The sequence below is a fragment of the Marmota flaviventris genome, chromosome 13, assembly GCF_047511675.1.
Source record: "Marmota flaviventris isolate mMarFla1 chromosome 13, mMarFla1.hap1, whole genome shotgun sequence".
Taxonomy (NCBI): domain Eukaryota; kingdom Metazoa; phylum Chordata; class Mammalia; order Rodentia; family Sciuridae; genus Marmota; species Marmota flaviventris.
Window position 1 is genome coordinate 104,790,026 of NC_092510.1, and position 15,620 is coordinate 104,805,645.

General features: G+C 43.0%; 1 pseudogene; it reads right to left on the reverse strand.

Annotated features, from left to right (window-relative positions):
* Positions 1–2,487: 2,487 nt before the first annotated feature.
* Positions 2,488–15,217, reverse strand: LOC114083653 (constitutive coactivator of PPAR-gamma-like protein 1; annotated as a pseudogene).
* Between the last annotated feature and the right edge of the window lie 403 nt (positions 15,218–15,620).

Here is a 15,620-nt window from a genome sequence, read left to right on the forward strand (position 1 = left end):
CAGCATCTTCCACCTGCCTCTGTGCCCGAACATTCCCAGACTGCCACCTCACAACTCATTCTCAGGGCTGTTTCCTGGCATAAAAAGCTGGCTGATGGTGACACTCTGCAGCTTAGTCACATCAGAGGACATGATTGTGGACTTCTGGAGGTCATCAATGTGCAGAGTCCGCCACAGCCCTGTGAAGAACAAAGCTACCAAGTCTTCTCAAGTCTTTTCTGCTTTCTTCTTGTCACTCATGAGCAGGAACACACCTTTGTCCAGATGTTTAATCATACTACTGTCCGAGGGATGATCAGTTCTTCAAAGTCTACACCCCTGAACACACCAAAACCCATCAGACCCACTATATCACATCAGCACGCTCACCATCAATGTGGGTGTTAAGGCTGATTAACTGGCGTGAAAAGGCCACATGGATCCTGACTAAAAGTGCTGAAGATGCGAACAGGTTGACTTTCCATCTGTGAAATTATTAAACTTATTTCCCTCTTTCTAGAATACCAATTTTATTTCATAATCCAGCTGGTGACCATTCCACAGAAAAAGAGTTGGACTGATTTGAAGATAGCATTTCCCCGAGGAACAGGCACAAGATGTCAGCACTAGGGCTGGTGTGCAAGGGGAAGAGCTCTGAGTCCTTTGTACAATGAATAGTGGGAGCGGGAGCACATCCTGTGCACTCCTGAGAGAGGCCAGGCCATGCTGGACACAGCAGCAAACCCCAGGCTGTAAACGGTGAGCCCAGAGACAACTGGGGTTGGTGACTGACCTAGACATGGCAGCAGGGAACCCCGAGAAGCAGCCCAGACATACTTAAAGATGGTCACTCATCTTTTGGCCCTACCTCCATGGAATCCCACATAGGATGCTCCACTCCTCATCTGGGACAGTTTTGTGATGAAATAGACAAAGAAACAGTCCTGAGTTCCTTGTATTTTGTTGATTTCATTGATAGCAGAATACCTTTTGATAAAACAAAAAGCAAAACAAAGCAAGCAACTGATCAAAAGCCAAGGCATGAAATGGCTGTCCACATAATGCCAGGGGCCACCACATTTCTTGTGAGAGGAGGAGGGTGGCTTCCTGTTGGCAGGCTCAGTTTCTACCTCTCACTGCTTACCAGAATCCCTACTATAGTGGCACCTCCTCTTCCACTGAAAACCTTAATCAAGCTTCTCCAGAAATCCTCACCATAATTGATCCTAAGCTATCAGCAAAAGAATCCGTGCAAAAGAGTTCAATGTAGTTAAGCTTCCTATTTCCTGTTGCTCTATCTTACAATAACTAAAATTGGCCTGAAGCAGATGAACACTAAGCACCCCTTTAGTTTTTCACAACATTTATGGGCTATCTAGTGTTGTAGATTCTCCAGTCCAAAACATACATGATAGTTTGTAAAGGTTTTTGAGCCAAAAGTGTGTTTACAATTGCAGAGTGTGATAAGGAAGACAGATTCTTTTTACCAGGTCTCTGTCCTTAGATCAGCAAGCTTCACGGGGATATTTACATTTCAAAGATAAGAGGAGATGTTGCTAATTGGGTTCCATGGAAACAGCCCCAGTGGTTAATTTGCCCAGATCTGTGAAAGAAAAACCTGTTGTGTGGGAACCTCTGTAGGCTGTGAACCTCTGAGTTCCTCCCGCTATACACTGGATATAAAGTTCTAGAACTTTCTGAACTTGGAGTTCAGGGGGGATTGATTGATTGATTACAGTGAAAGCTTTCCCCTGTGAACCTGGTTCCAACCAACAAATAAATAAACCTGCTTCCTGTTTCCCTTTTCAGTGATTTGCTTCATCTGTCCCTCCACTACCCTGCACTTATCAGGGGCCCTGTTGGAGGGTGGGGCTTGCTGGCCTTCCCATTTTAAGAGAGGGTGGTGTGGTATAGTGCCCTTTGCACACCCAGTGATCGAAGATCACCTCCCAGTGCTTTAAAGGGGCATATGAGGTACATTACATTACATGAGGTAACAGAACATAGCTAATTCTGAAACTATCAGATTTATAGACACCACAAAAATGTCCAATAAATATTAATTTATTTATATTGTCTTACTGCCCTTAAATCTATAAGTGATTTTCTTTTTATGCAGTGCTGGGAATCAAACCCAGGGCCTCAGACATGCTAGGTGAGTGCTCTACCACCAGGCTACACCCCAGACTGAACTTTCATTCTAATTGTGCAATTCACAGTCAAAATGACCAAAAAGATGACTGCAAACACAAGCTTTAACGCGTTCTTCTAAAATGCTAAAAATATTCCATTATTGACACTTCTTGCATTTCATAACTTCTGTGCCATTATTAGCCTTTTCCTTCATCTTTTCCTCTCTAGTTTCTCTAGCACATGTCAGGAGCTGGGAGGGAGAGTCTTTCTTATTTTCACTGTTTTCAGAGAGGAAATTCTTCAGATGTCCTGTAGCTTTGGCTTCCTATGTTTTTTTTCTGAGAAAATAAGAACATATTTAGCTGATGCAATGAGTCAAGTGCTATGAGCACCATCATCAAAATCCATCTGGACAATTAGGATTTTACATCTGACTGTCTTCATTAAGCTGCTTCTGAAAGAAAAAGGGAATCACCCAACTGAGTCTGCTGTCCTAAAACATGGGCAGCCACAGCTCAGGAGGCTATGGTAGGAGAGCTGCAAGTGCCAGGCTAGTCTCAGCAACTCAGCAAGACCCTGTCTCAAAATTAATAATAATAAAAATTAGGGCTGGGGATGTGGCTCAGTGGTAGAGCAGCTCTGGGTTCAATCCCCACAAATGAAACAAAATGTGGATAACAACATTCCACAAAGTGAAAGGAAACAAAGGCCATGTGGAACCCAGCATCCACAAGATGAGGAGGTAATCCACTGGAGAAGGAAAGGGCCATGCAATTCTCAGGACAGATGGATATGGATGTGGAGAAGGCCACTTACAACTGGTGCCAGAGGGGCATACCAGGAGGTTGAGCTGACCCTCTCGCAGTGCTCAGAGTTCCTTACAAGTGGTTACCATGCCCCAGGATGTGACACCATGCACCCAGGTTGGGGGCTGAGGGTGATGGACAGGCAGGGCACCTCACCGGACTTATTTGAGGAATGAGTACTCAGTGTTGAACTGCTGCAGTGACAGGTTCACAGGCTTCAGGGCCAAGCCCTTCACCTCTGCACCTGAAGTCATGGCTTTTTAGCAGTCTGGAGAAGGTGGTGACCTGCAACATGGTTACACAAGCAAGGGCACGAGCACTAATTAGTACTCAGGGTTAGTGGGCACTTGGACAGCTTTACATAGAGTGGCTGAGGTAAGCAGAACCTCCAGGGTCATCAGATGGCAGAGAGAAGACTTGCCCTGATCTGAAGATGCCTCAGACTCCTTCTGAGATGCCAATGTCTGTCTTCCTGCTTTGGTTTCTACCTGAGAGCCTGCTGATCCTTTAAGACTCAGCACAAATGCCATTTCTTCTCATAATATGGCTTTATGCTATCAGATATAGTTAGCCACTGGCAACTCTCCCTCCCCTCAGGAGTTCTCCATTCTCTGCTATGGACCACATCCCACAGTGCAAACACAGATGTTCCAGGCATGTAGGATATGTAGGATCTCAGGTCTCCAGAAATCATCATCATCATCTTATTTCTTCTTTCTTCTTTCCCCTCCTCCTCCTCCTCCTCCTCCTCCTCCTCCTCCTCCTCCTCCTCCTCCTCCTCCTTCTTCTTCTTCTTCTTCTTCTTCTTCACCAGGGACTGAATGCAGAGGTGTGTAACCACTGAGCGACATCCCCAGTCCTTTTAACTTTTATTTTGAGACAGGGTCTCACTAAGTTACTTAAGGCCTTCATAAGTTGCTGAGTCTGGCTTTAAACTCTCAGTCCTCCTGCCTCAATCTCCCCAGTCACTGGGATTATGGGCTTGTATCACTACGCTTGGCTCCAGACCACTTCTCTGGGCTTGTCCTTACTGACAAGCTTCCAATTCTCACATCCGACCACACAGCAGACATCCAGACCTATCCCAAACAGATGTCACCACTGGACCCCAAACCCATTGCTGGGGTCTCCCTAATGATTGCACAAAGTTGCAGTGAGCTCAGAAAGGCTGTCCTCCACCTCCTGACACCCTCCATGGAGTCAGTAGTCTGCCCAGCCATACTGCCTGTAACCATTTGCAGTTTGCACCATGTCAGCAGCTTCCTGACAGGTCTATCCTCTCAATGTCAGTCTCTTGCTCCACTATCTTTCTACTGCCCGTGCAGTGGGGAATGTCCACATACACTGTCCTCCATTGGTCCTCTCTGTGCAAGCAAGACCAAGCTCAAGGCTGATGACAAGGCCCTCCACATGTCTCTCCACGTATGCCATCCCCACAACCCAGCACTCACAGCCTGAACTTCACACTCTGTCAGTGGTCCCCTTCTGGTCTCCTGCACAGATTCAGATTCAGACTCAACACCTGTGCCCCATGAAGCCCTCTGCTCTGATGCCTATCCAGCTAGCCCTCACATCTAGCCCAAGGGGCCTCTCTTAAGAAGAACTGCCTGTTGGATATGGAAAATTAAAAACCTCAAAATAGTGTGGCCTGGGAAAAGGGAATAAAAAAGAAAGCCATACATTGATAGCACTGATATGTTCCCAATACATTCTTTCCCAGTGACAAGACAAGCCCTGGGGAGAATATATTCATCCAAGCCTAGACTGGTAGTCTCTGGGAAGAGGCCAAAGTACTGACCCTGCCCAAAATAAGTCTTTCCTCAGGGATAGTACAATGAGACCACAGAGGGAAAGAGATAAATACTGACCACTCACATCCAACCCTCCATCCGGTCCACTGACTGCAAACCCTGGACCCTCCATTAGGCACATTCTGGCAATAATTAGGTTACCTCTCATTATAACCTATATAAGCACAAGCTTCCTCTTTGGCTGGAGGCTCATTTTCCACCAGGAGAGTGGATCCATCAGAGGCATTGCCCGGTTCCTGCATGAAACTTTATTCCAGAATAAAGAGGTGATCTGATCTGCAAAGTTTGCAACCAGCCAGGTTCTTTTGTGCTAACACCACCTGTGATTGGTGCCCCTACCTGGCTGTACAGCTTTTGCCTGTGACACTAAGGGCACCTGCTTGGAAGGCATCCTCATCCATTACTCTTATGTCGTCCAAGGATGAGAAGCAGGCCAATTCACTTACACCTGGGGCCCACTAGCACTCTGGGGAAGTGAACATTGTGCTCAGTGCTGCTCTCAGAATGAGCTCTGTTCACAAACAGGCAAGAGAAGCCTAACTGAACTTATCTTCCTTGTGCCTAACATGGAGGGGACACACCCATTTCCCAGACTGCACACTGGCTTGAACAGAGTCGAGACCGCCTGGCCCCAGGAATCAGGGCTCTTGGGTAAAAGAGAAGAGGGAAAGGCTGTGGAAGCAGTCACCTCTGTGAAGATGGCATGGTGCTCTGAGTCCATGTTGCAAAGTTGGGTCTGGAGGAAATCTGCAAAGAAGTGATGCTGCTGCTTGTACCAGTATTCCTGCAACAGCACCTGTGCGGCAAATGAGCCCAGCCCAGAGGTGCTCAGCTGCACCACAGCATCTGGTGTGGCACAGTTGGGAACTCCAAAGTAGTGGGTGCCCAAGGCAGCAAGAGCCACCCTATTGCCAGACAGCAAAGGTCTATATACAACTCAATACACAGCTTAACTTAACCATCATCATCTCAATGGCTCACAGGCATCACCTCTCAACCACTCCCTTCTGGCAAAATGCCATGCATCATCCGAACTTGGCTGTGGCCCTCAACATCTCCTCCCTTCTGTTTAATTAAACAACAAGCATGTGGCTTAGGGACCGTGCCTGTCTTAGGTTGTCCAATACTACATATAGTCCTTACCCGTCATCAGATGAGCTGACCTTCAGGCATCAGCCTCCTGTCTTAGGTTGGTACCATTGCAATTGGATCATACTCGTCATTGACTACCGGTCCAGCATACAGCCATACTTGTGGATAGGCCTTTGCACCAGTGTGTGGGGGATTGAGGTTCTTTGTCTCACCTCTGTTGGCCCCCAAATACCAGTGGGGGGTGAGGTTCTTTGCCTCACCTCTGCTGGCCCCCAAATACCAGTGTGTGTGTGTAGGTGAGGTTCTTTGCCTCACCTCTGTTGGCCCCTAAATTTGGCCTTTGCTAGCAGAAGGGAGGAGGATGCAAAATGCCACAACACCAAGCCAATTGACGGCTCTTTTTGGAAAAATTGTGCCACCGATGACACCATCAGCAAAGATACCCCAGCACTACCACAATTTGCTGCACCAACAGATAGTTCACAATGCATACAAGTGATACATAGTCCAGGCAAGTTCTGCAAGCAGTTCAAAGCAGAGGAATCCATTAATATGTCCATTTCCTCCCAAAGTAAATCAACTCCTTGATCGAGCATCACTTGTTGAGTTACATTATTCATTGATGCATCAGTTTATACAATTTGTTGTGATAGCTATCGCAGAAGCTGTAGTTTGGTTTTATCTTTGTCTTCACCGGCACTGGGATGAAGATAGGAATTCTGGCAATGATGGCTAAAAAAAAAATTATGTAAAATACCAACAGGCACTAAGAAAACAATTTTCTGAACAATTTACATTATCCTGAACAGAATTATTAAATATAATGAAAAGAAAAGGTGAAAGTAAACAAATAGATCTGTTAATCTCCTTTTTTTGTTCACATTTTAAAACAATGCTCAACAGCAGTTTACCCAATTTAAATTAAACCATTTAAATCACATGAATAATAAAAATATTTGGATCCATTTTTTCATGAGCGCTCCTCATATATGATATATGGACATACGCACATACAGACATACAACACAAAATACAAGTGTGCACACATAATACAATACATACAACACATAACATAATAGTAAAGGCCTTGTAGCTTTTCACAGGTGAAATCTCCATTGCAATGTTTAAAAACTCCACAGTCAAAAAACAGAACTGATCAGAAAAACATTAACCTAGGTCTGTATGAGCTCAAAAAATAAAATAGAACTTCATGATGTGAGAAAGGGCAATAATAAAATAGATATTGAAAAAAAGCATCTTGGTTACCACCTAGGTTTGACTCTTCTTATGATATTCCATCCTTCTTCCTGTAACTTGCATAATGGGTCTGAAGGTATTCCCACAAGCAAGCCCCAAGGTTATTTTTTTTTTTTACATTTGAAATAAGCCTTAATAGTGTTCATTATTCATTAGCCTCCAGGTGTGGGAGAACCACTGTTGCAGATATAAGGATATCAGCTGTTATGGATTTGAGCCAAGTCATCTTCTTTTTGGTCTGTAGAAATCACTTTAGTTAATCTCTCTGGAATCCAAATTGGCTGCTGTTCTCCCTGTGGAAACACACAAACAGACCCCCGACTCCAGACAATCACTGGGTCAGGACCTTTCCATTGTCCTGTTAGAATATCCTTCCAAAGTACCTTGGGCTTATGTACATTTTTGGGGCACATATGCCTTTCCACAGCACTAAGCCCTGAAGAATCCAAATTTTAAAAGTTTAGAGTAAAAAGGATTATTTTAAGTTTATCTTTGGGGGATATATACCCCTTCCCAATTCCTTCTTTTTGCTTTAATAAGTACATTTTAATAGTTAGATGAGCTCTTTCAACTATGCCTTGTCCCTGTGGATTGTCTGGGATTCCTGTTATATGAGTAATGCCAAATGATGAGCAAAATTGTTTAAAAGAGGTAGAAGTATAGCCAGGACCATTATCTGTTTTTAACTGTTTTGGAATGCCCACAGTGGCAAAATTTTGTAAGCAATGAGCTATAATATCTTTAGATTTTTCTCCAGCATGAAGGGAGCCCATCAAAAATCTGGAAGAAGTATCAACTATAACATGCAAATATTTTAATTTTCCAAAGTCTGGCAAGTGTGTGACGTCCATCTGCCAAATATGGTTAGGTATCAGTCCTCTAGGATTGACTCCAAGATTAACTTGTGGTAAAAAGGTCACCCAATTTTGACATTGTTTTATTATTTGTCTAGCTTGTTCCTTAGTTATTTTAAAATGCTTTTGTAAAGTATTAGCATTGACATGGAACCTTTTATGAAAATTTGTAGCTTCTTCTAGTGTAGAGACATTATGTATGTCATGTGTAGTTTTATCTGCTAAATCATTGCCCAAAATAAGGGCTCCAGGCAATCCTGTATGTGCCCTGATATGTCCTATAAAGAATGGATCTTTTCTGTCCCAGATTAGACTTTATATAGTGGAAATCAAAGAGAAAACAGTAGAGGAAGGGGAAATCCTACCAGCATCTTCAAGGGATACTATAGCATTAACTATATACTGACTATCGGAAAATAAATTAAATACAGAATCTTTAAACATCATAAAAGCTTGTAATACTGCATTAAGCTCTACCTTTTGAGCTGATTGCTTGGGTACTAAAAATGTAAAAGTTTGATCAGGTATAACTACTGCTGCTGTACCATTATTTGACCCATCAGTGAATACATTTGGAGCATTCATGATAGGGGTTTTTCTTGTCATTTTTGGAAAAACTACAGGATGCGAAGACCAAAAAGACAGCAAAGGATTAGATGGTAAGTGGTTATCAAATGAAACATTAGATTTACACATGATTATTGCCCAAGTATTTAACTCATTAGCTAACTCATCAATTTGATCCATAGTATATGGAGTAATAATTTTATTGGGAGAAATTCCAAACACTCCCTTTGCTGCTTTTATTCCTTTGAGTATTAATTGTCCTACAGCCTCAGGATACCTAGTAAGAATAGTGTTAGGAGAATAAGATAAATGTATCCACAGTAATGGACCTTCTTGACAAAATACTCCTGTAGGAATATTTTTTGTTGGTAGTACAATAAATAATAAAGGCAAACTTATATCAATTCTATCCAAATGCATATTTTCCATATATGTTTCAATAATTTTTAATGCCTTTCTTGCTTCAGGCGTTAACATTAGGGGTGAATTTGGATCTGATGGACCTTTTAGGATATCAAATAAAGGTCCCAACTCTCCTGTTGGTATGCCTAGATAAGGCCTTACCCAATTTATGTCTCCTAATAACTTTTGAAAGTCATTAAGTGATTTGAGTTGATCTACTCGTATTTGAGTTTTTGGTGGACGGACCATGGTTGAGGATAATAGAACTCCTAAATAATTAATTGGAAAATTTAATTGTACTTTATCTATTGCTATCTCTAGATTATAATTTTTTAATAAGTTTGTAAGTGTGGCATAACATTCTAGCAATGTGTTTTTATCTTTGTGTGCTAATAATACATCATCCATATAGTAAAATATTTGTAGTTCAGGATTTTGATTTCTAAGTGGCTGGATTGCTTTGTTAACATAAATTTGACACATAGTTGGGCTGTTAGCCATCCCTTGAGGGAGTAATTTCCATTCATATCTCTGATCAGGACCTTCATGATTTAGTGCAGGGATAGTAAATGCAAAACGTGGACTATCCTTAGGATGAATTGGAATTGAAAAAAAAATCTTTAATATCTATAGCTAAAACATACCAGGTTTTTGGCAAAGCAGACAATTGAGGAATCCCCGATTGAGCAGGTCCCATAATAACCATCTCATGATTAATGGCTTTTAAATCTTGCAATAATCTCCATTTACCAGATTTCTTTTTGATGATAAAAATGGGAGTATTATGGGGAGATACGGAAGGTTGTATATGTCCCTCCGCTAATTGTTGTTTGACCAGGTCATGGGCTGCTTGTATCTTTTCTTTAGTCAGGGGCCACTGAGGAACCCATACTGGTCTTTCTGATTTCCAAGTAATTTTTATTGTCTCAGTGACCCCTTCTGAAAACCCAATCCATGTCTGTCTGTTCCTTGATGTATTTTTATTGGTGCTGCTATACCTTGTTCTTGTTCTCCTAATCTTTTTTCTTTCCTAAAACTTTGTCTAGCCATAATAGTGGGCACATTTGGATTGATGTTATTTCTTAATGTCAAACCTAATTGATCTAGGACATCTCGTCCCCATAAATTTATAGGAAGATGATCCAATACATATGGCTGTATAGTTCCTTCACATCCTTCAGGATCCTTCCAATCTAATACCATTGCACTTCTACAAGGAGGATTAGTCACCACTCCTAGGCCTCAAAGCGTTTGAGTGGCCTGTTGTAATGGCCAATGTTTTGGCCATTCTTGACGAGAGATGATGCTAAGGTCTGCACCTGTGTCCAGTATCCCATTAAATTTATGTCCTTGAATATTTAATTTTAGCATGGGGCGAGAATCTAAATTTAAAGACAGAATAGCTCAATCTACACCTGTGGAGCCTAATCCCCTGGAACCTATTTCTATAGTACTACTGGAAAATTTATCATGTAGGTTGGGTATTATTAATAACTGTGCTATTCTATCTCCTGGTGAAATTACTGATATACCCCTTGGAGAACTGGCTATAATTTTTATTTCACCTTCATAATCGAGATCAATTACCCCAGGACTTATCATAAGTCCTTTTAGAGTAGAAGAACTGCGTCCCAATAATAAGCCTACTGTTCCTTGGGGAAGAGGTCCTTTTACCCCTGTGGGAATGATTTGAACTCCCATCTCTGGAGTTAGTACTGTTCTGGCGGAGGCGCATATGTCCAACCCTGCGTTCCCTCTGGTTTGTCTGATGAGAGATCTAATGGATAATGTGTCCTGGGCACTACCCTGATGGTGTTGCTGGGTTCCTCTAGTGCCCCGTATATTTGTGGTCATGGGCCCCGGAGCATTAGGCCCCCCTGTCCGTTTTTTGGCAATGGAGCCCGATGCCTTTCTCCATGATATCATGGGTAAACGCCTGGTCCTTGTCTGTTTTTTGATAACAGAGCACCCTCTATGGTGGTTTGAGAATGGCATTCATTAGCCCAATGTCTCCCTTTATGGCATAGTGGGCAAATACCCGGTATTCTACCCCTTTGATACCTAGTTTTGTTAAACCCTCCTCCTATGGGGCAATTCCTTTTAAAATGTCCTGTTTGTTCACAATTGTAACATGTTTTTGGCCTGGCATTCAAAGCCTGCTGTACTGCAGCTGCCTAGACTTGCCCTTGTTCATTAATGTCTCTACATAATTTAATATATGTGTTTAAATCTTCATGTTTTCATGGTCTAATGACCTCCCTGCACCATTTATTTGCTTGCTCATAAGCCAGTTGTTTTATTAATGGCATTGCTTGTTCTGTATCCCCCAAAACTCTGGTAGCTGTTTGAATAAGCCTATCTACAATTTCAGTGTAAGGTTCATTAGCTCCTTGTATTACCTTAGATAATTGATCTTGTAAATCTCCATGTCCTTGTAAAGTCTTCCATGCCCTTACTGCATCTACAGCAATTTGTGAGTATATAGCAGGATCATATCTAATTTGTTGCTGCTGATCATCATAAGGTCCCTTTCCTAACAATATATCTAGATTTCTCTGAGGATAACCGGCTGCTGTCTTTCTCCTAGCCGTCTCCGTGCAAAATTCCTGATTGGCAACCTTCCATAACAGGTATTGACCTCCATTTAGCACAGCTTTACACATGCTAGTCCAATCTTCTGGCATTATGTCCAAGTTGGTAATGGATTCGACCATGCTTATGGTGAAGGGTGCTTGAGGGCCATAGGTTGTTACAGCCTCTTTTAGCTGCTTCACTGTTCTGAAATCTAGAGCACAATTTACTTAACACTCTTTCAGTTTGTTTTTTACTAATTTCTGATCTACTATAAAGATAATGCAACCCAACAAGATAACACAAAACAAAACCGAAACAGAATGAAACAAAAATGGAAAAAACAAAAATTCATTGTATCAGTTTTTCTATTTTCTTGATATGTGTATCCATGGTTTACTTCTATCTCTTCCTCAGGTCCGAACAACTTCAAACCCTGAGCCAATCATTTTCCCCAGTTTGCCTGAGAAAGTTCTAGGGACAGGCAACTTGAAATAAAAACAAAACAAATCAAAACAAAAACACATTGTTTTTTGAAATGGTCACCCATTCTTTCGCTCTCCTTCAGGGGTGAGCAATTTCACTTACCCCCAAGCTTCAGGTGTTCCCCACATGGGCCACCAAATGCCGCAGTCTGGCTGGGCACAAATAACGAGCCGCCACTTGTAGGTTCAAACAGCAACTCTTTATTCCCGAACTCCATCAGCACACTCCACACATGCTCCCCGGGAACACTCTCCCCCTCCACCAGGCTCCGCACGCACTCTCTTGAAACCCCGCAAGAACTCAACAGGAACTCCAAAGTAGCAGGCACCGGAGGCAGCAAGAGCCGCCCTATTGCTGGACAGCAAAGGTCTATATACAACTCAATACACAGCTTAACTTAACCATCATCATCTCAATGGCTCGCTGGCGTCACCTCTCAACCACTACTTCTGGCAAAATGCCATGCATCATCCTGACTCGGCTGTGGCCCTCAACACTTTATCTCCATTTAACTTGCTTGTAAAGTATTATGATGTACTGTGTATTTAAAATCAGCAGAATGGCAATATTACTTTATAATTTTTTAGTTTCCATAGTTGCACTTTTTTTTAAACACAAAAGAACCACATCAACAATGATAAAATTTAAGTAAGAAAGAAAAACTGTGGTTGTGTCTTATTTCTTTCATAATCATGAAAATCAAAGCCTTAAACAAAGCTTCATTGTGAAACAGTAATGCAAAATCAAATATAATGGCATACATATGGTGCCAAATGCTAAAAATTATATTTTAAGCTATATATAAAGACTGCCAAAATTTGTTTTCTTTATAGTTCAAGAAATACAACTATAGGCTTTTGTCATAACCAGTTTAAACATTGTGTGTACTTCATTTTAAATGGGGGAGTCAAATGCTCTTCATTTTTGTTCTCTCTTTTTTGTTTTATTGTAGCATTTTGATTAAAACTGGTTAAGACACAAAATGTGTTGTTTAAATCTCTGAAATCAAAGAGGGATCTGAATTTCCAAAGTCCTCATTTTTCTTTTATGCTAAAATACAAAATGTACATAACTGCAGGCTCTCTTTCTCTGCAGATATTCCTAAATCTTTACTCTCTATAAAGAATAAGTTGACTCTTCTTTATTTAGGACAGCGGACTCCAGAGCAGCCTCACTGCGGCAGGCGCTGTCTGTACTTAGTGCATTTAATGAGGATTTGTATTGCACATTTTAGTCATTGTTCAAGGCACTCTCAGAATGGCTGGGGGCCCTGTTGTCCACTGCACTCCCATTCATCTGGGGCACTGGCTTCTCCTAGGCCATCACTCTGTTTTCAGCCAGGAACCCGTGTGAAGACGGCAGAGGAGTTTGGTTCCCCGGATTTTGACTTCAGCTCTTTGGCCACTTCTTCCGCTGAAGCAGCATAAGGAGGTCTGCCCTGAATTGCTCCCTGGCTTTTGTGACCTCGGGCATAGTGCCTTCCACCTCTACCAAACCTCCGCATCCCTGGGGTGGAAAGAACTCCTCTTGGACGCCCTCTTGCTGGTCCTCCCACAGAGACCACTTGCAATGGGAAAGGCCCTCGGCCCCCATGCCCTGCCTGCTTCCCACCCAGTGGGCACCAGAGTGCCAGCGATTTCTAGTTTCTCTCCCTGAGAAGGAATAGGCTGGACTCTGCCCTGGGACTTCCTAGTCCTGCTGCTGTCACTGCCTGAGAAGTCTCCACAGTGTCCCGATGCTGCCGCCGTCCAGAAGGCACCGAAGGGCCTGTTGCGACCCTTTCCTCATAGGGCCCAAAGCCAAGACTCCTGCCAAGCCTCTGCCCTTGCCCTGAGACGGGTTGGAGGAGATGTCCCCTTGTAAGCTGCCCATTCCTTCATGATCACTGGTGAGAATTCTGGTGGAAGTCTTTTTTTTTTTTTTCCCCCTAAAAGCAAGTCTCTCTGTTTTCTTTCTGCTTTCTGCCAAACTAAACAGGACTCTCTAAACATACTGACGGACTGGCCTATAGAGCATGGCGGCCAGAAGCAGGTCTTTGTTGGCTTCATCTTCAATAGAAACAGCAATTTTGATTTCACCCTTCATCAGGATGTGGAAGATGTTTTATTTCTTTATTTTTAGTATAAAAAATAAAGAAATAAAACAAGATGTAAGCCCCTTCTTGTGCCTGTGCTCTGCCACTCTTAGCACCTCAGGTGTGACAGAGGGGGGGCAGGGGAGGTGTGGTGATGTCCATGTGGTTCCTGGTGGGCATCGACAGGAGGCAGGGGATTGGCTGGACTGTGCCTATCTGGCTCCCTTAGCCTTCTACTAGCTGGCTTCCTGAAAAGGCAGTGGGGGAACCTTCTACCTTTGCATTACCCTCGTCGTTGTCTGACGATGATGATGTAGAAGAGCCAGGGAAGTAGGTGGAATCCACGTGATTGGGGCTGCCACTCTGGGCTGGATTGATGGGCGAGGACCGCTCATACAGCTGCGTGTGCTTCCCCTCGTGAGGAATGCTGCTGTAGTTGTTCTGCTCTGTCAGGTTCTTCCCACTGGTATCCAGAGTGAGGGCCAGCTAAGTGAGGCTGTACGGGTATAGACCCTGGCCCTGAGCCCCCCAGGGCTGGACTATTTCTTTATTTCTATGTGGTATTGATAATATAACCCAGCACCTCGCATGTGCTAGGCAAGTATTTTCCCATTGAGCCACAAAGCCAGCCCACATTTAATCTTATTTTAATAAAAGTTTTTTCTTTCTTTCTACCCATCCCCCCCCTTTTATTCACCCTCCAATCTATGTGACTAGAAAGGCCTAGAAAATGATACTGCCTAATGTTAATTCTGGTGTTTGAGGCACTTGGTTTTGGCAAGATTCCCACCCCTTGCTCAGTTTTGCAGTATCCTTCTGTATACTTTGAATTCTTTATAAGAGCCTGTAGCATTTTCATAAAACAATGCAATCAGTTTCCCAACATACGGCACTATTTTTGAAAGGTTGGGGGAATGACAGGATGAGAAAAGCATCTGGCATAGTGTGGTTTTGTGATTCTGAGAGGACACAAATTTCTTTATGAGGTCACAAATGGTGTTCTTACCTAAAATGTCCTTTCCTTTGCTCTTTAGCAAATTTCTACTCATCCTTCAATACCTAGTTGAATGTCAAGAATTCATATTCCCAGCCAGTACCTATACCCAGCCAACCGGACCCCTTCTCTGAAGATTTAGAATCTGAGCAGCGACAAAGTGACAGCAGAAAGACTTACAGTGTGCTCATATAGCAGCAGGCTCCAGGAAGGACTATATAGGGGTTTGGGGCACTGAGATCACCTGGCAAAACCCAGCCCCTAGTTTTATTGAACTTTGCCATCAGGTTCCCTTGACCTCCCCAGTGTCATCTGGTGCATTTTTGAAAGCACCCAGTTCAGTTTCTGCAGCTTGAAACCCAAGTCCCCAACTGCTGCCCTGTCTCTACAGCACTGAGTCAGGCTGTCAGAATAAACCATAGTTATACATAAGTCATTACAAAGAGGCTTTTTCTTCTGAGACTGAACCTTGAGAAAGATGGCCATGATCAGACACCTCATTCTGACATGCCCCAGGCTGGCTGGAGAAGAGAGCACAGATGACTCTTGTTTGCCAAGTACCTGTGCCCGTCCTGGGCTGAAAGGGTAAGAGAA